The 21028-nt window shown below is 40.3% G+C and overlaps 1 long non-coding RNA gene across 1 annotated transcript; it reads right to left on the bottom strand.

Moving 5' to 3' along the window:
• Positions 1–533: 533 nt before the first annotated feature.
• On the bottom strand, positions 534–20160 carry LOC119826470. Its single transcript, XR_005287430.1, has 4 exons — positions 20096–20160; positions 15620–15718; positions 14297–14501; positions 534–1087 (listed from the first exon to the last, which is right to left on the bottom strand). It is a non-coding gene; the product is annotated as an uncharacterized LOC119826470 (long non-coding RNA).
• Positions 20161–21028: the final 868 nt, after the last annotated feature.

Here is a 21028-nt window from a genome sequence, read left to right as displayed (position 1 = left end):
AAGGGGGCAGTGAGAAGAGAGAGAGAGGGAAGAGATTCAGGATGACTCCAAGAGACCAGAGGTCGCTGGGAGTGGGCGTGGAAAGGGGCAGGGACCAAAAGAATAACAGCTCTTCTAGCCCTTGATTAGCCAGATCAAGCCAGTGATAATGAACTTGAAGTCAAGGAGTTCACCTGTTTGGAGAATAAACCTAGTGACCCTATTGAAGGCCCATGCTCCAAAAGCTATCAATAATAAAAATCCTAAAAGGGGTCCCAAAATGGAGGGTAAGAGGGTGATGACCCAGGGGGAGGTGGAAAAACCAATTTTTAAACCATCCCTCCTTTTGCTCTTTCTGCTTTTTTCTATGCTCTAATCCTTTCCTGACCTTAGTCATACTGTCTCTATTCCACTGTGATCAGTATAGAAGCAACATTCCTCTTTTAAGGCAGCACAAAGGATCAAAATCTGAAATTCTTAACATTAAGCCCAAACATTTACAAGGTGTGTCAAACTTTTTTCAACATCTATAAGCAGTTACAAATATCATTAGGTCAATTTCAGTAAGAGTACAATGACATTGCTGTTATCAAATACCAGTTTTAGTCTCTGAACAGCAGTTAAACCCTTAGTCTGCCCCCTTTTTAAGTGAAGAGAAGTTAGTTCAGTCTGAATTTCAGCTCCAAAGCAAAAGGGATTTAAACTGTGGAAAATTGTAGTCACTGCAGTCAGGTCATCTCAGCAGGGCCTCTGGGTCTGTATTCCAAGTCTGGAAGCAGCTCAGCATCTGTTCCTCAGGGCAGGTGACATTCCTGGGTGAGGTGAGCTGGATTCAGCTACCAGAAGCAGGTAACACATCTCGGCAATTATCTCAGCAGGGCCTCTTTGTCTGGAATCTCCGGCAGAATGGAACCCTGCAGTGTAGAGTATCTAGTAGCAGGTCCTGTGATTAGACACTCCTCTCCTTGGGGGCAGGAAAGACTGGATCATGAATTCCTCTCCAACTGTTTCTCGAACTCCTCTATGGGGTGTTTGCAGCTATGATGTTATCATGTCTGTCATTCCTTTGCTGTACATGCAGTCATCTTATTTAGCTTTTATTTTCTTTCTGTGTAAAAAGAACATAAACACATCCATGACTCCAAATATAGGCCGGGTCTTTTTATAATTCATTGCAAGGGCTTCTTTACCTTGCCTTAGCAAAGGACAGCTTGGTGTCATTATGTCAGATCTGTCTGCAGCAGATCTGTCTGCAACTTTTATCCCTTAAGTTGTTTTCAAGGAGCCATGGTATGCTCCACAATTCCTTTTCATTACTAACCATGTATGCAGTTCTTCCACTGGAAGAGCCATTTGGAAAATTTAGCATAACATCCTTTAAGGGATATTTAGCTATAACATTAGCAAAATACAGTTGCATCAATTGCAGCAACGCTCATCTGGGTAAAGATTATTATTACTCTGGCCTTTGAATTGAGCAAATATAATTGTCTAAAAATTATTATCTTAAAAATGCTCAAACATAACATCCTTTAGCCATTAGAAAAATGCAAATCAAAACAACTCTGAGATTCCATCTTATCCCTGTAAGAATGGCCAAGATAAAAAAAATTGCTAACAACTTATGCTAAAGAGAATGTGGGGTAAAGAAAAAAAACCTCCTCCATTGCTGGTGCAAGTACAAACTGGCACAGCCTCTTTGGATCCTAGTATGACAAATTCTTTAGAAAATTAGGCAACAAACTATCTTAAAACTCAGCAATACCCCCTTTGGGCCTAAATACAAAAAATGCTCAACCATACCATAAGGACATGTGCTCAACTATGTACACAGCAGAATTACCTTATCATAGCCAGAATCTGAAAACAACCCAAATACACCTCCTCTACACATATGATAAATAAGAGACATCATCTTATACAATACACATAAGCACTATAAAATATTTTGGAATAACTTTAACCACACAAATGGAAAAACCTGAATGATAAGAACTTTAAATCTTTTAAGAAAGAAATTTAAGACATCAGAAAATGGAAAGATCTCTTATTATCTTAGGAAAGTAGAACCAACATAGCAAAAATGACAATCTCACCGAAAGCAATCTACAGATTCAAGGCAAATGCCCATTAAAATCATAGCAAAATTCTTTAGAGACCTCGAAAGAACAATCCTCAACTTTATAAGAAAAAATAAAAAGTCAGGATAGCCTAAACAATCTTTTTTTAATTTATTATTTATTATTTATTATGTCTGCTTGTATGCCTGCAGGCCAGAAGAGGGTCCCAGACCTCATTACAGATAGTTGTGAGCCACCATGTGGTTGCTGGGAATTGAACTCAGGACCTTTGGAAGAGCAGGCAATGCTCTTAACTGCTGAGCCATTTCTTCAGCCCCCTAAACAATCTTAAAATCCTATACAATCAAGGAATTTCTGAATGCATCACAGTCTCTGATTTTAAACTTCACTACAGAGCCAGAGTACTGAAATCAGTCCACCTTGGGTACGGATTCACATGTCTACAAACAGCAGATTTTTGACAAAGAAGCAAAATTGTGAAATGAAATAGAAGCATATTTAACCTGCTTATTTATTTTTAATTGTCCTGAAATTGCAGCTCTCAGAGGCTACCTTATTTCTTTTTTTTTTTCAGTTTGCTTACCTTCTAGATGTAGAAGGAAATTTTAATGTTATTTTAATATCTGCATAACATGTTTAGTACATTTACATTTTAGATCATTTACTATTTAAGTAGTTGTGGTGCTGGACACCAAACCTTTGCATACGCTGTGTAAATCTTGAGTCACTGAGCCGAGCTGTCCATCCTTCCTTCCTTGTGGGTTTGTAATTCAGTTTGGCTATAAGACTGCTACCAAACAGGATTAGCTTAACTTTTCTCAATCATAAGGAGAAATGTTTCCCAAGATAGGTCAGATTTTTTTTCCTCATTTTTTTATTAAAGATTTCCATCTCCTTCCCTCCTCCTCCCCCTTCCCTCCCCTCCCTTCCACCCATACCCACACTCCACCCCTCTCCAAGACAAAGAGCCATCAGGGTTCCCTTCACTATGTTAAGTCCAAGGTTCTCCCAGCTCCCCCTAAGTCCAGGAAGGTGAGCAACCAAACTGACAAGGCTCACAGTGAGACCGTCCATGCTGTAGAGTTCACGTTCATTGCCGTTGTCCTTGGTTTCTCAGTCCTCCTCCACTGTCAGCCACATTCAGAGAGTCCGGTTTGGTCCCCTGTTCCATCAGTCCCATTCCAACTGGACTTGGTGGTCTCCCGTTAGATCTGTCCCACCATCTCAATGGGTAAACACACTCCTCACGGTCCTGACTTCCTTGCTCATGATCTCCCTCCTTTTGCTCCTCATCAGGACCTTGGGAGCTCAGTCCGGTGCTCCTATGTGGGGCTCTGTCATTTTCTCCATCCAATGCCAGGTGAAGGTTCTATGGTGATATGCAAGATATTCATGAGTATGGCAATAGGATCTGGACATTTCTGGCACCCTCTCCTCAGGTGCCCAAGGACCTAGCTGGGGGCATCTTCCTGGACACCAGGGAACCCCTCTAGAGTCAAGTCTCTGCCAACCCTAGAATGGCTCCCTTAAGTAAGATATATAATTCCTTGTTCCCGTATCCACCCTTCCTATATCCCAACCATCCTATTCCCCCAAGCTCTTCCCATCCTCCACTTCACACTTTTCTCTCTCCATACCCCCCTCCCCCCATCACACCCCACCCCCAAGTTCCCATTTTTGGTCCGGCAATCTTGTCTACTTCCACTATCCAGGAGGCTAACTATATGCTTTTCTTTGGGTTCACCTTCTTATATAGCTTCTCTAGGATTTTTTACGAATTATAGGCTCAATGTCCTTTATTTATGGCTAGAACCCAATTATGAGTGAGTACATCCCATGTTCATCTTTTTGGGCCTGGATGGTGTTTTCTATTTCCCTCCATTTGCATGCAAAATTCAAGATGTCATTGTTTTTTACCGCCGAGTAGTACTCTAATATGTATATATTCCACACTTTCTTCATCCATTCTTCCACTGAAGGGCATCTAGGTTGATTCCAGGTTCTGGCTATTACAAATAATGCTGCTATAAACATAGTTGAACAGATGCTTTTGTAATATGATTGGGCATCTCTTGGGTAAATTCCCAAGAGTGGGATTGCTGGGTCCTGGGGTAGGTTGATCCCAAATTTCCTGAAAAACCTCCACACTGCTTTCCAAAGCGGTTGCACAAGTTTGCATTCCCACCAGCAATGGATGAATGTACCCCTTACTCCACATCCTCTCAGGCAAAGGCTATCATTGGTGTTTTTGATTTTAGCCATTCTGACAGGTGTAAGATGGTATCTCAACGTTGTTTTGATTTGCAGTTCCCTGATTGCTAAGGAGGTTGAGCATGCCCTTAAGTGTCTTTTGGCCATTCGAACTTCTTCAGTTGAGAATTCTCTGTTCAGTTCAGTGCCCCATTTTTTAATTGGGTTCATTAGCATTTTAAAGTCTAGTCTCTTGAGTTCCTTATATATTTTGGAGATCAGACCTTTGTCTGTTGCAGGGTTGGTGAAGATCTTTTCCCAGTCAGTAGGCTGCCTTTTTGTCTTAGTCACAGTGTCCTTTGCTTTACAGAAGCTGCTCAGCTTCAGGAGGTCCCATTTATTCAATGTTGCCCTTAATGTCTGTGCTGCTGGGGCTATATGTAGGAAGCAGTTTCCTGTGCCCAAATGTTGTAGAGTACTTCCCACTTTCTCCTCTATCAAGCTCAATGTGTTCAGATTGATATTGAGGTCTTTAATCCATTTGGACTTGAGTTTTGTGCATGGTGATAGACACTGATCTACTTTCATTCTTCTACAGGTTGACATCCAGTTATGCCAGCACCATTTGTTGAAGATGCTTTCTTTCTTCCATTGTGTGCTTTTAGCTCCTTTATCAAAAATCATGTGTTCACAGGTTTGTGGGTTAAGATCTGGGTCTTCTATTCGATTCCATTGGTCGATTTCTCTATTTTTATGCCAATACCAAGCTGTTTTCAATACTGTAGCTCTGTAATAGAGTTTGAAGTCAGGGATGGTAATGCCTCCAGAAGTTCCTTTATTGTATAAGATTGTTTTGGCTATCCCTGGTTTCTTGTTCTTCCATATAAAGTTGATTATTGTCCTCTCAAGATCTGTGAAGAATTTTGATGGGATCTTTAAGGGGATTGCATTAAATCTATAGATTGCCTTTGGTAGTATTGCCATTTTTACTATGTTGATCCTCCCAATACAAGAGCAAGGGAGATCCTTCCATTTTCTGGTACCCTCTTCAATTTCTTTCTTCAAAGACTTAAAGTTCTTGTCAAATAGGTCTTTCACTTCCTTGGTTAGAGTTACCCCAAGATATTTTATGCTATTTGTGGCTATCGTGAAAGGTGAAGCTTCTCTGATTTCTTTCTCTGCTTCCTTATCCTTTGTATATAGGAGGGCGACTGATTTTTTGGAGTTGATTTTGTAACCTGCCACGAAACTAAAGGAGTTTATCAGCTGTAGGAGTTCTTTGGTGGCGTTTTTCGGGTTGCTTATGTACACTATCATATCATCTGCAAATAACGAAAGTTTAACTTCTTCTTTTCCAATTCAAATCCCCTTGATCCCCTTGTTTTGTCTTATTGCTATTGCTAGAACTTCAAGCACTATATTGAAGAGATAAGGAGAGAGTGGACAGCCTTGTCGCGTTCCTGAATTTAGTGGGATGGCCTTAAGTTTCTCTCCATTTAATTTGATGTTAGCTGTTGGCTTGTTGTAAATTGCTTTTATTATATTTAGGAATGACCCCTGTATCCCTAATCTCTCCAAGACTTTTATCATAAAGGGGTGCTGAATTTTGTCAAATGCTTTTTCTGCATCTAATGAGATGATCATATGGTTTTTACCCTTCAGTTTATTTATATCATAGATTACATTGATAGATTTTCATATGTTGAACCAGCCCTGCATCTCTGGGATGAAGCCTTCTTGATCATAGTGGATAATTTTTCTGATGTGTTCTTGGATTCTGTTTGCCAGTATTTTATTGAGAATTTTTGCATCGATGTTCATGAGTGAGATTGGCCTGTAATTCTCTTTCTTGGTTAAGTCTTTGTGTGGTTTAGGTATCAGGGCAATTGTAGCTTCATAAAAGGAATTTGGCAATGACTGTTCTGTTTCTATATTATGAAATACCTTAAGGAGTATAGGTATTAGGTCTTCTTGGAAGTTCTGGTAGAATTCTGCATTGAACCCATCAGGTCCTGGGCTCTTTTTGGTAGGAGGTTTCTGATAACAGTTTCCAATTCTTCGCGACTAACAGGACTATTTAGAGAATTTACTAGGTCCTGGTTTGACTTTGGTATATGGTACTTATCTAAAAATTGTCCATTTCTTTTACATTTTCCAATTTTGTGGCATACAGGCTTTTGTAGTAGGATCTAATGATTCTCTGAATTTCCTCTGTTTCTGTGGTTATGTCCCCCTTTTCATTTCTGATCTTATTAATTTGTGTGTTCTCTCTCTGCCGTTTGACTAGTTTGGCTAGGGGTTTGTCAATCTTGTTGATTTTCTCCAAGAACCAGCTTTTTGTTTCATTGATTCTTTGGATTGTTTTCTGTGTTTCTATTTTGTTGATTTCTGCCTTCAGTTTGATAATGTCCAGTCTTCTACTCCTCCTAGGTGAGTCTGCTTCTTTCTTTTCTAAAGCTTTCAGGTGTGCTGTTAAGTCTCCAATGTGTGCTTTCTCCATTTTTTTTAAGTGGGCACTTAGTGCTATGAATTTTCCTCTTAGCACTGCTTTCATAGTGTCCCATAAGTTTGAGTATGTTGTGTCTTTATTTTCATTAAATTCAAGAAAGACTTTAATTTCTTTCTTTATTTCTTCCTTGACCCAGGTGTGGTTCAGTAGTTGATTGTTCAGTTTCCATGAGTTTGTAGGCTTTCTGGGGGTAGCATTCTTGTTGAATTCTAATTTTAATCCATGGTGATCCGATAAGATGCAGGTGGTTACTAATATGTTTTTGTAACTGTGGAAGTTTGCTTTGTTACCGAGTATGTGGTCAATTTTCGAAAAGGTTCCATGAGCCGCAGAGAAGAAGGTATATTCTTTCCTATTTGGGTGGAATGTTCTATAGATGTCTGTTAAGTCCATTTGGTTCATTACCTCTATTAAGTCTCTTAATTCTCTGTTAGGTTTCTGTCGAATTGACCTGTCCATTGGTGAAAGAGGAGTGTTGAAGTCTCCCACTATCAGTGTGTTTGGTTTGATGGCTGTCTTGAGTTCTAGTAATGTTGCTTTTATATAAGTGGGTGCTTTTGTATTAGGGGCATAGATATTCAGGATTGAGACTTCATTCTGATAGATTTTTCCTGTAATGAGTATAAAGTGTCCCTTTCCATCTCTTCTGATTGATTTTAGTTTGAAGTCAACTTTGTTAGAAATTAGTATGGCCACACCAGCTTGTTTCTTAGGTTCATTTGCTTGATAAACCTTTTCCCAACCCTTTACTCTGAGTAGATGTCTGTCTTTGTGGTTGAGGTGTGTTTCTTGTAAACAACAGAATGTTGGATCCTGTTTTCATATCCAATCTCTTAGCCTGTGCCTTTTTATAGGTGAATTGAATCCATTGATATTAAGTGATATTAATGACCCGTGGATGTTAACTCCGGTTGTCATTTTTTATTTGGTAGTAGAGATTGTGTGTTTCCTTTCTTTGCGATGTGCTGTTGAAGGGTCACTAGGTGTCTGAGTTATTTTGGGCAAAGCCGGACTCCTTTGTTTGTGAATTTCCTTCTATTACTTTCTGTAAGACTGGATTTGTGGCTATGTATTGTTTAAATTTGTTTTTATCCTGGAATATTTTCTTTTCTCCATTTATAGTGAATGAAAGCTTGGCTGGGTATAGTAATCTGGGCTTGCATCCATGGTCTCTTAGTTTCTGCAAAACATCTATCCAGGACCTTCTGGCTTTCATGGTTTCCATAGAGAAGTCAGGTGTTAATCTGATAGGTTTACCTTTATATGTTACTTTACCTTTTTCCTTTGCAGCTCTTAATATTCTTTCTTTATTCTGTATGTTTTGTGTTTTGATTTTAATATGGCGAGGGGATGTTTTTTTTTTTTTTTTTGATCCAGTCTATTTGGTGTTCTGTAAGCTTCTTGAACCTTAATAGAAATATCTTTTTTTAGGTTTGGGAAGTTTACTTCTATAATTTTATTAAACATATTTTCTGAACCATTGAGCTGTATTTCTTCTCCTTCTTCTATACCTATTATTCTTAGGTTTGGTCTTTTTATTGTGTCCCAGATTTCCTGAATGTTTTGTGATGAGAATTTTTTGGATTTGCTGTTTTCTTTGATCAGTGCATTTATTTTCTCTGTGCTATCTTCAGAATCTGCGATTCTTTCTTCTATCTCTTGTATTCTGTTGGTTATGCTTGTTTCTGTAGTCTCTGTTTGTTTACATAGATTTTCCAAATCCAGCTGGCCCTAGGGTTGTGTTTTCTTCCTTCCCTCCATTTCAGTTTTCAAGTCTTGCACTGTTTCCATTATCTGTTTGATTGTTTTTTCTTGGTTTCCTAGGATATCATTTACGGATTTACTCAGTTCTTCAAACTTTTTGTTATTCTTCTCGTCCATTTCCTTAAGGGAGTTTTTCACCTCCTGTTTAAGGGACTCTATTACTTTCATAAAGTCAATTTTTTCTACTTCTTCTTGATTAGTGTGTTCAAGTCCTCCTGTTATAAGTTCGCTGGGTTCTGGTGCTTTCATGTTGTTTTTCAAATTGTTGGAGGAATTCTTGCATTGGCGCCTGCCCATTTGTTCCTCTGAATAATCCCCTTTGGGTCTTCTTTTAGAAGTCCAATTCACCCCAATGAATTAAATTCACTCACCCCAATGAATGATGGATCCTCTGGCAGACTGTCAGGTCTCCTTGCAGGCCAAGCAGCTCACTGACAAAGGGCCTACCTTGCCTCAGGGAGGGGACCTCCCACCGGCCTGGGTGCACTCAATTCCAGGTCCTGGTGCCCAAACAGGCTGAGCTGTGGGATTTTGTGGCTCCAAAGACGGGAGGATGAGGGGGGGTGGATTCTGGGTGCAAGCTGGGAAGGGACAGGAAGAGAGAGGCAGTATCGGTTGAGAATAACCCCTGTAGGAAGAGCAGGAAGTGTGCGGGTGGTGGTGGGGGGTGAGGGGAGTTGGGGAATGTCGGTGGTCCCTCTCTGGGCAGCTGCCAGGGTTCGGGCACTCACTCCTCACTCACCCCAAAGAATGATGGATCCTCTGGCAGACTGTCAGGTCCCCTTGCTGGCCAAGCAGCTCTCTGACAAAGGCCTACCTTGCAGCAGGCAGGCTAATGAGGGAGGGGACCTCCCACTGGCCTGGGTGCACTCAATTCCAGGTCCCAGGCGCCCAAATAGGCTGAGCTGTGGGATTTTGTGGCCCCAAAGACGGGAGGATGAGCCGGGGTGGGGGGTGTTTCTGGGTGCAAGCTGGGAAGGGACAGGAAGAGAGAGGCAGTATCCGGGGAGAATCAGGCTACCTTATTTCAAACCTGCCTTTCAGCTTCCATTTGAAGCTGTGCCACAGGGCAGGGGGTAGGACAACAGCTCTCTCCATCTGCCAGCCTGCTATCCCAGGCTCTGGAGGGTGGATTTTTAACTATCTTTTTAAATTTAATTTGTAATTATAAAATTAAGAAAATTTTTGAATATTCTCATTTGTTCTACTGGCTGACTTTGGGCTGACTGTGTGAGGTTAAATTTGTTGTCTAAACTTACTCTGTCTTTTGTTTGCTTTTTACCCGTTGGTGGGTTACATTCAGGTGGCTACTGTGCCTACCTGTTTAGCAAGCAATAAAAGTTGCATTTGTGCATCTATCACACTTACAGATTCTAAATATCTCTACCTTTGTTTCTGCTCCACTCTAACTAAAGCTACCAACATGTATAACTGAATACTTTTTCCTTTAGCATATATATAACTATTTACAAATCTTTACTCCCAATTTAAATTTTGTCCTGCTTCCCTATACTGCTTTAAAATTTATTTTCTATTTCTGAGCACTCAATACTCACGTATTCAGCTGTGGCAAAATTTTCTTTTGCCGGTTCCTCATGTCTGGTCACTTCTTTCTAGCAAACTTTATTCCAGAAACCAGATCCCAGGAAAACCAGGAGCAAACTTAAAAGTAAAAAATAAAAAAACACCGCGGGGCACAGATGCTCATCAGCTAGTTGAGACCACAGCCAGAGATGGTATTTGTTGGGCTGTGGCAAAAGGCCAGTTTTTAAACCCACTTTTTATAGTAGGGCACCAAGCATTAGGTCTGAACAAAGGAATTTTTATGATCTTGCCCTGACCAGTTAACATAGACCCTAAGGAGGGGAGTGAGTTTTAATGCCAATGGGTAACTAGGCAGCAATCATGAACTATGTTTCAGAGTAGATTACAGCGAAAGTCACTAATTGCAAGAAAACAGTTGTCTTAAGCAATTAGTCAGAAAAGGGACTGCTAGTAATACAAGAAGGTTGATAAATCAGAATAATTGATTCTTAGGCTGAGAACTTAAAAGATAGCATAAAGCTTTCCACACTTTTCCAAGGTAAAACTCAGACACAGATTGCCATACTTTACAACCTCCATTATCAGAGCTCATTAATCAAACCTGTGTTTCTACCTTGTCCAGTGTGTCTCCTGGTACCTCCAGGCAGTGTATACTGAAGCCCTATGCCTCCCCTTTGATGGTGCCAGTTTCCTATAACAGAGACAGTGCCTAACCCAGAGGTCACATATCTCTGTTTCCTTGAGGTTAACTCAGTTCACATCTGTCATTCATCAAGGATGGCCAGGACACTACTCTCAGTTTGCAGAGAGAAGCTCCAGCCTTGTAAATAGGACAGCCAGTTGCAAAATGAAATGACCTAAACTGATGGAGGCTTCTTACTTGTCTGAGAAAATAGCCCACTGTGAATGATTAACCCTTGATCTACTGAGAAATCTGCTGACAGTCTGTTCTCATTCCTTTAGACATATAACTTTATATTTCTTTATTACTCCATTCTTATTTTTGGAATGTATATATTTATTTTCTTATTCTTGGACTCTTCAGTTCTAGATTTTTGTTTTCCTGTGTTTAAATACCCTGACAAAAAACAATATAAGCAAGAGCAGGATTTATTCCTTGTACTTCTAAGTTGTAGTCCATCATTTTGGAGAAATCAAGGCAAGAACACAATCAGCTTGACTTTTAAATTCATAGTTAGGAAGAAATACAAAAAAATTCACTCGTGCTTGATTACTCTCAGCCAGCTTTCCCCTCCCCTATCCTACTCATGACGTAGGTACTGGAACCACCCACAATAGACTGGTGTTGGTTGGGGGGGTCACAAAAAGATGGGGACTGACCACAAAAGTCTAATAAAGCAAACTTTATTTCAGAAACCATATTCCAGGAAAACCAGAAGCAAACTTTAAAATAAAATAAAATAAAATAAGCCATGGGGCACAGAAGCTTATCAGCTAGCTGAGACCACAACCAGAGATGGTGTTTTTTTAGGCTGTGACAAAGGCCAGTTTCTGAATTTAGAAATTATAGTACGGGCACCAAGCATTAGGACTGAACAAAGGAATTTTTACAATCTTGCCTGAACCCAGGGATTAATTAACAGAGACCCTAAGTTGGGGGAGGGGATGTGTTCTAATGTCAATAGGTAACTAAGCAGCTATCATGAAATATGTTCCAGAGGAGATTACAGTGAAAGTCACTAATTACAAGAAAACATGTTTTTAGCAGTTAGTCAGAAAAAGGGACTCCTAGTTTTTGTTCTTAAAAAATGTTAGCAGTTGAGCTGCCAGCCCAGCAGAGATGGTTGTGGGTCCCTGCAAGATCCCTGGGCGGTAGTGGATGGTGGTGGGCTGGTATAGCTGCGCGGAGACTCGCGAAACACGTGTGACCAAGGCGGCGGGTGAGCACACGTGAACAGGCAGCAGCGGCAGCCGCAGCAGCAGATTAACAGCGGTGGCGGCAAATTAACGGCACAGACACAGAAAATAGGCATAAAGCTTTATTAAAAGAGAGAGGGAAAGAGAGAGAGAGAGAGAGAGAGAGAGAGAGAGAGAGAGAGAGAGAGAGAGAGAGAGAGAGAAAGGGGAAGAGAGAAAAAGGCATGTGTGTACATACAAAGGGACAGTGAGAAGAGAGAGCGGGAAGAGAATTCAGGATGACTCGAAGAGATCAGAGGTCGCTGGGAGTGGGCATGGAAAGGGGTGGGGACCAAAAGAATAACACTAGTAATACCAGAATGTTAATAAATTAGAATAATTGGTTCTTAGGTTGGGAATTTAGAAGATAGCAAAAAGCTTTTGGTACTATCTCAAAATAAAACTAACACACAGATTATCTTACTTTACAACCTCCGTTATCAGAGTTTATTAGTCAAACCAGTGTTTGTACTCAATCCTCTGTCTCTCTTGGTACCTCCAAGCAGTGTTTACTGAAGCCCCATGCATCCCTTTGATGGTGCCAGTTTCCCATAGCAGAAACAGTGCCTAACCCAGAGGCCACACATCTCTGTCTCCTAAAGGTTAACTCAGCACATATCTGTTGTTTATCAAGGATGACCAGGACTCTACTCTCTGTTTGCAGAGAGAAGCTCCAGCCTTGTAAATAGAGCTATGGATTGTAAAGTGAAATAGCCCACTCTTAATAGCCCACTCTTAATAGTCAATCCTCAAGCTGCTGAGAAAGCTGCTGACAGTCTGTTCTCATTCTCCAAGACTTACAACTTTTATATATTTTTTTTATTTCTACAATCTTATTTTTGGAATCTACATTTTTATATTCTTATTCTCATACTTCAACTGGGTCTTCCTGCATCAATAACAAGACAATCCACCATAAACATACCCCAAAACCATTCAGATCTAGATGATTCCTCCAGCAAGACTCTTCCAAGGTGATTCTAGGTTGTGTAAAGTTGACAGTTAAACCTAACCAACATACTTCTTTCTTTGTTGGGCCTCTTATTGATTGAATTCTCCATAGAATTTTGTTTCTTCTTGAGTCACACACTAGGTTATCAAGACTTTTAAAAATAACTTTTAATCTCCTTTAAAAAGTTCCTTCCCATACCATAAACACTAGTCAATAGAAGTGAAGGTTCTAGGTAGGCACCAGTTTTATTCTTAAAAAATGTTAGCGGCACAGCTGTCAGCCCAGCAGAGACGGTTGTGCAAGTTCCCCAGGCGGTTTACAAGTGGTGGCCCATCCCGGGCGGGCAGGTGGCCTTGCCAAATGGTGACAGGGCAGCCAAGTGGCAGCCAACCCAGCAGGAGGTGTGCGCCCTCCGGGAGAGCTAAGCAGGCAAGTGTAAACCAACGGTGGGTAAAATACACATAGACACAGAAAATAGACATAAAGCTATATTAAAGGAGAGAGTGAGAGAGGGAGGGAGAGAAAGAGGGAGAGAGAGAGCGAGAGAAAGAAGAAGAGAAAGAAAGAAAGAAGGGAGAAGCAGGGGAACACACGTGGTCTCCTGGAAGAGAAGGGAACAAGAGAGAGAATTCAAGGTGAGGACAAGAGATCAGAGGTCGCTGGGAGTGGGCGTGGAAAGGGGCGGGGACCAAAAGAATAACATTCCCACATATTCCTTATAATATAAAGCAGATTAGACACCACAGTTTGAAGGAATTGGGGCGGTGAATTCTCAAGACTGTTTCTGGCTGATTGTGGGCTTCGTCTTTGGGGGGGGGAACTGGGAAGGCTGTGTGTTGGCCACATCCTGGTATAGCTGGTCTCTTTGTTTCTGACAGTTGTGTGTCTGGTGTCTCTAAGGTATTGGCAGAACAAAGAACAAAGTTAAATTAAGGAAAAAAATTTTGGACCAGGGAATTGAGCGGGTATCTGACCTGTTTAAGATGGATTCCTTAATTTGGCTCCCTGGAACTCACAAGATCTCCTTGGGTTTGTGAAAACAGAAATTTTAGACATATAATGACTAGAGCATAAGAGATAAATTTGATTTGAAATTTGTTTGGTGAGGTAACCTGGCAAAACCTCAACCTGGTAAAACCTCCCAGCTATCAAACTATCAGTGATCTTTGAGAAGGATAAGATTTTACTTGAGTTACCGATTAAAAAGTGACAGAGAACTTACTTGGTTGGCACCCAGAGCTACTCTTTTGGGTCGTCCATGGTCGCTGAAGGTTGCACTTGACCTTTGTTGTTTAGCGCAGACCTGCCAGGCTCCAGAAGACCCTGTGGGCTAAGAAATCTGTAGGAAGACAGGCCTACCTTGACCTGGGCAGCTAGGCTTGTCGATTCCAGCAATTTAGTCCACGTCTGGAGGTCTTTAGTTTAGATGAAAGGCAGTTTATCCAATGGTCAGCGCTCGGCAGTCGAAGTGAACCACAGAACCACAGAAGGGCGTTGTTCTGCACGCATCTGTCTTGTATTCTTTGGAGGGAGCAGAGAGCTGCTGCTGGGAGCCAACCTGTCTCTTTTTGTTGTGAAAAGGTTTTAATAATTAAATATTTAAATATCACATTCCCCAGATCTCTGAGCAGTTGAGGCTGGATTAAGTATAGCTGCAGTATACTGGCTTAACAAGTAAGATCCAGACTCATAAAAAGGCAGAAAGAAGAAACTGCTGGCAATGGAAGGTTAATGCCAGAATTGATAATGGTAGAGAACAGCTTATTATTAAATATAAGGCATTTTTGTAAGAGACTTAAAAGTACATACTAGTTTAAAATATGAGACTTAGGATTTTGTAATCTGAAATGAGATATAATGAACAATTATTATACACAGAAAGAATGAATGGGAATTGGGCAACGTGGATGATTTTGATGGGCCTATCAAAGACTTACCATTACACAAAACACATGTAACAGAGTTAACAGGAGGATTTCAGTGAAAACTGGGGGAAAAGGCAGGGTAAAACTGGGAGAGCTTGGTCACCTGACCTGGCTCTCAGCCAAGATGGCGACAGCCACGTGTTTTCTTAATGAGAGGGACCTAAAGGCATGATCTGCTCTGTTGCTGAGCCGCCATGACATAACACAAGCCGCAGAGAGGAGGGGCAAAAGGCTGGGATAGAAGAAACTGTACCATGCCAGGCCTAGAATTGAAAAAGCCGGGGAGCCAGTTGCTATCCAGAGCTAAAATCATGCAAACCTGCAGCACGAACACCCATGACCATGTGGAAAAGTGTCCTTTGTCCATGGGTGGGGTGCTATGGCCTGACTGGATTCCGGCGACCCAGAAACCAGGGAGGTTAGGGGCGCCGCTCCGAGCGGCGATTAACCGTAACCGACCAGCCTGGTCTACAAGAGCTAATTCCAGGACAGGCTCCAAAGCCACAGAGAAACCCTGTCTCGAAAAACCAAAAAAAAAAAAAAAAAAAAAAAAAAAAAAAAAAAAAAAAAAAAAAAAGAAAGAAGAGAAAAAGGAAAGAAAGGAAATGGAAAAGAGATAAAGAAACTGAGGACCCGGTCTCCAGTCGAATGCATTGCCCAGGAAGTGTGCAGTGCTAATGTGTGGGCAGACTGGCCCCCGGGACCAATCCACATGAAGCAACCATAGGAGAATAAAAGGGGCGGGAGAGACACTCACCGATTGACTTCTTAATGTTCAATGAATATTGTCTTCAGCATCAGGTTGTCCATAGGGCTCCTTTGGCCAACAACTTGATTAAATGTGTGCAACCCATACCTGGAATTGGAGTTTTTGTTTGGTAATGAGAACTTTTTTGTTTGGGCTTTGTCCCCCCATTATTTTGTGATTCCATTTAGATTTTTTCATATGTGTATATTTTAAGATGCATCTACTGTACTGAGTTTCCATATAACCCCTTTAATGGACTTTAGTTTTAGATGCCTTTTCTCAAATTTCTCCTCATGTGATTCTCTTGTTCCAGCCCATCCCTTCATCCATTCATAGCTATCTATTCTATTTTGGAGATCCACACCTCCCTCAGTCCCTTGCTCTTTATGTAAGTAACATCTGTGGTTATAAGACTTGTAGAGCCTGCTTATTGAAGACTTAAAAGCTAACATCCACAAATAAAAGAACACATATCTTATCTGTGATTTTGAGTCTGACTTAGGATAATTTTTCCTAACTTTATACATTCCCCAGGAAATTCCAATTTTTTAAATAGGTGAGTAATATGCCATTGTGTAAATATATCATATATTTTTATCCACTCAAGGTACTCTGCACACTATCAAAGGGAGAAAGACAAACACAGCTACAAACCATTCAAACTACAATGGTGACCTGTCTACAAGATATGCCGGTGCTATACTGGCAAAAGCTTGTAGGAATAACCAACCAATATCTGATTGGATTTAAGGCTTGTTCCATTATTTCAAGATATTTGATTATACTGTGTAAAAATATGTCACTCTGATTAGCCTAATAAAAAGCTAAATGGCCAATAGCTAGGCTAGGCAGCAGGGTATAGCAGGGACAACTGGACAGAGAGAACTCTGGGAAGAGGAAAGGCAAAGTCACCAGCCAGAATAACCAGGATGGGCAAAATGGAGATGAGGTAAAGAGAGCATGGAAGAATGTAGATTTAAAAATATGGTTTAAGTTAAAAGAGCTAGCTAAAACAAACCTAAGCCAAGACCAAACTTTCATAATTAATATCTCTCTATGTCCTTTTTTGTGAACTGGCAGCCCTCCTCCCCCCTCCCCCCCAAAATCTGTCTATGCTCCATGAAATGGAATACATACTTGACACTGCTGAAATGGCCCAGAACCTGAAACTAGACAGGCCAGAGATATATGGAGAAAAAAAAATCAAAGACTACTCTTCTGCTAAAGGAATCTTAGCCATAATATGACTCATAAGGACATTATGCTATATTCAAAGATCAGGTCCTGGCTCAGCTAGCTTCAGAAAAACTTACTCCTGCAGCAGATAAGAACAATAGCAAACCCATAGCTGTACAACGTACAGAGAGTGAGAGACTTTGCAACAATCAGTTGTAAATAGGATGTCTCTGTCAAATCTCTCTCCCCCAGAGTTCAGGGAGCTCTTACAGAAAAGAAAGCAGAAATATTGTAAGAGCTAGTGGGGACTGAGGATGCCAAAGAAATAAAGCCTTCCAGACACAACAGTACTGACACAATACAAATTCACAGAGACCATGGCAACCTACCTGCACAGGGCCTGCATCGGTCAAAATCAGATGGGATCCATTGTGAGAGGGAAAGTGGACTCAAGCCTCTGTCCCTAACCCAAAAGCAATCTCCAATTGAAAACCACTCTCAGTTGTTTTTCAGAGAGTTGTTTTTCTCAGAGTCTTACTGAGCATACAAACCTCTCTTAAGGACAGGTCTCATGCCCAGCAGTAGATGGCCAACACAAAATGAATCAAATCACATTTTTGGAAGTCCTTTTTCTCACAATGCTTTGTCTGGACTTTTTTCTTCCCTTTGTTTCCCTTCCCTTCTTTTATTCCTTTCTTTTTTCCCTCTTACAAGTATTTTGCATGTATATTATGGTTGCTGGTGGTATGTTTTTATGGGGACTATATGCATGTGAACTTGTGTGTCTCTTTCTCTGTATGTGTTTCTTGTGCTTCTTCTTTGGCTCTTTTGGTTCTGTTAGTTTATTTTATCCTATTCTGGTTGTTTGTTTTTATTCTACTACTATTTTTAGGTACCTGTTTGTATCCTAATGAGAAATATAAAAGTTAAAGATTTTGGTGGGTGAGGAAGTGAGTAAGATCAGGGAGAATTGGGAAAAGGAAAACTGTATTCATAACATAGTGTGAAAATTGTTCTATTTTAATTAAAAAATAATAAAAATAACCAGGTGGTGGTGGCGCATGCCTTCAATCGCAGCGCTTGGGAGGCAGAGACGTGGATCTCTGTGAGTTTGTCGTCAGCTTGGTATACAAGAGCTAGTTCCAAGTACAGCCAGTGCTGTTACACAGAGAAACCTTGTCTCCAAAACCAAAATAATAATAATAAAATGTTCTATTATATGGGAAATCTAGGGCCTCATGCATACTAGGCAAGCTTTCTACCACCAAGTGGCATGAAAGGCAATCAGTACAGAATCCCCAATTTCCTTTTTCGCTATCCTCTTACACAAGTGTCCATTTATTCTCTGGCTGTCTAATAGTTATCTAAACTTTATTTCAGCAGAAAGATGATTGAAATCATCTTTGTAATTTCTCTTAGCTTACTCTGGGCATCAAAGGATACTATTTTCTATACATGACTTAATGAAAAATTTAGAAATCACATCCGAGTGCTAATTTTTCTTAACACTTTTCATTCAACTTTTATCCAAACCCTTGTGTTTTCTGTTAATAGCAGTAAAACATTTCCAGATGTCTCCCTGCCTCTATTTTCCAGTTAATTTTCTACACAGAAGCTGTAGTCAGCCATCTAGAGCACAAATCTCATTACATGCTTCCCTCCATGACAACGAGACTCAATTCTTTACCATCAAGGCTGCACATCCTGACTTCAGCCCTCCTCTTCAGACTCCTTGCCCTCCTCCATTTTCCTATTTTGCTATAGTCTCCTATACAGTTGTTTTCACACTTGGTACCCCTTTCTGGGATTTCACATGCCTGTCACTGGTCATCTCAGCTGGAAGAATGCCATAAGGAAGAGCTCATACTGGTTTACAACATTCTCTTGCCAGACGGCACTGACTTTTGCTGTTGCAAACCTCTTTAACACTAGCACTGGCAAGGCAAGTCTGGTTTATAAAGTGATGTCTACATGAATAGGGCTACAAAGTGAAACTCTGTCTCCAAAACAAAACAAGAAACCAAAACCCAAAACCCACAAATCAAAAACCAACCCAATTCCAACACCTTACTCATCACTTTCCCTGTGTAACTTCTATTGTATTTTTGGCAAAACACCTACAATTATTTAGAATGACCTTATTTATGTATCTGTTTATATACTTTATTCATTGTATTTCATGGCCTTCAGTTTGTAGCCTCTGGTAGTGTGCCTCTCCTCTATACATGGCTCTTGCAAGGTTGACTGGACACTTTAATTCTCTGCAAAGGTAGAATAGCTGTGTTAGAAAGGCTTGATGGATTTGAATCCTTTCTATAGTGCTAATTTGTACTTACAGGTTACTCCATACATGTTAGTTATTGTAATTACTAAGACACAGATTTTGACATAGAAAACTAATAATTCAGTATCCATTAATAAATGCTTTCTACCTCTGAAGTGAGCATGGAAACGCATTTTCTCTTGTATTGCCTATAAAAAACATGGAGATTTTAAAGCCAGGGCAGAGGATGTTAGTGATTTTCAATATTGTCTGGCTTTTCAAATAAAAGCACATTTAAAAGCAAGAACAGAAATTCACAGTGGGGCAATAATCATAGTTTTATCTCATTCGTTTTCCTCTTATTCCCAACTTTCTTTTATTACTTATGTTGTTATTGTAAGTGTATAATAGGCAAACATAATAATTTTGGACAATTTAGACTTTTTTAAAGTTAGTTCTTATATCTCTGGTAATCTAGCTTTCATACTCAATTATTTGAAAATTTTCATAGTGAAATAAACTTACAAACATAGGATTCATTTCTCACTGTTTTCTATTAGCAAAACTCAATATTACTTTTTTTGTCTTCCCATCTCAGTTATCAATGAAAAATAGCAAAACACACACACACACACACACACACACAAGCACTAAACGCATGAACACAAGAAAATTATTTTGCTGATTTTGTATTTTTCAGCAGTTTTAATATCACATTGTTTGGCAACCTAGTGCCTTCAAGACCTGTAATTTATTTATTCATTCTAGGCCCCTGATTTTGTAAATGCTATTTATCTTCAACTGATATGTTCTGTCTAGTTCATATCCACAATTAACTTTAAATATGTAGTGAGGAGCTGTTGGGCCGCTTCCCGCCGCCCAGCTCCTGGCCAACCGGCTCCTGCACGGCTAGCTTTACACCCGAAATAACAACACACAAATTGTATTCTTTTAAAGACTGCCTGGCCCATTATTTCAGCCTCTTACTCATATCTTGATTAACCCATATCTAATAATCTGTGTAGCACCACGAAATGGTGACTTACCGGGAAGTTTCTAGCGTATGTCCATCTTGGGCTGGAGCTTCATTGCGTCTGGTTGTAGAGGCAGGGCAATTGTCTGAGCCATCTACCTCACTTCCTTCTTCCTGTTCTGTCTACTCCACCCACCTATTTTCTAACCTATTAGGCCAAGCAGTTTTCTTTATTAATTAACCAATGAAATCAACAGATTGATAGAAGACCCGCCTCCATCATAAATATTTACCTCTGAAATAATATCCATGACCTTACCCTTTCCTCTTATCAAACAACTTCACCTTCTACTTCAGTGAGAAAATGAAGGCCATTTGGCAGAGCCAACTGCTTCCCTTCACTAAGAGCAGAGGTGAACTTGGTGTGAGCATCGCCTCGCTCTGACAAAGCTTCTTGATCTCAGTCTTTCTAGATTCATGTCCATGGATTGACTCCTATTTTGAATACTATCCATGTTACCACGTTAAAACTCACCAGTATTTTCTCTCTTTTGTTTCAGAAGAAGTAAGTCTTATTCATAGGCAAAAGTTTCTACTTTCCTCGTCACTTTTCCCACAAGAACAGAGGCCGCTTTCCTCTCCTGTGACCACCTTTTTCTCTTCTTGTAACATATTTTAGCTCTCATCCTCCCTAAAAACAAGCAAAATTCACCCAGCATGGCTTTAGCTAACCTTCTCTGTTTAAAGTCCAAAGTCACTTGGACAGCTCACAACTGGGTGAGGCCACTGTGAGAATCCTCTGAAACTTTAAGCTTGAGCAAGCAAGTACTCTGGCCTGTGTTGTTTGGGGACTGTTCATGTCTCCCAGAACAATCACTCCTACACATAACCATGCCTGGCAATAGGGATTTTTGTTTAATAATCCACTGCTTCTAGGAGCACTACTAAGGAGCTACACACATTAACTCACTTCAGTCTCTCTTTTGGAGTTTTTAATTGGGTTAAA

This window comes from Arvicola amphibius, chromosome 11, assembly GCF_903992535.2.
Source record: "Arvicola amphibius chromosome 11, mArvAmp1.2, whole genome shotgun sequence".
NCBI lineage: Eukaryota > Metazoa > Chordata > Mammalia > Rodentia > Cricetidae > Arvicola > Arvicola amphibius.
The sequence above is the reverse complement of the archived record's forward strand: the minus strand, read 5'-3'. Positions and strand labels throughout refer to the sequence as shown.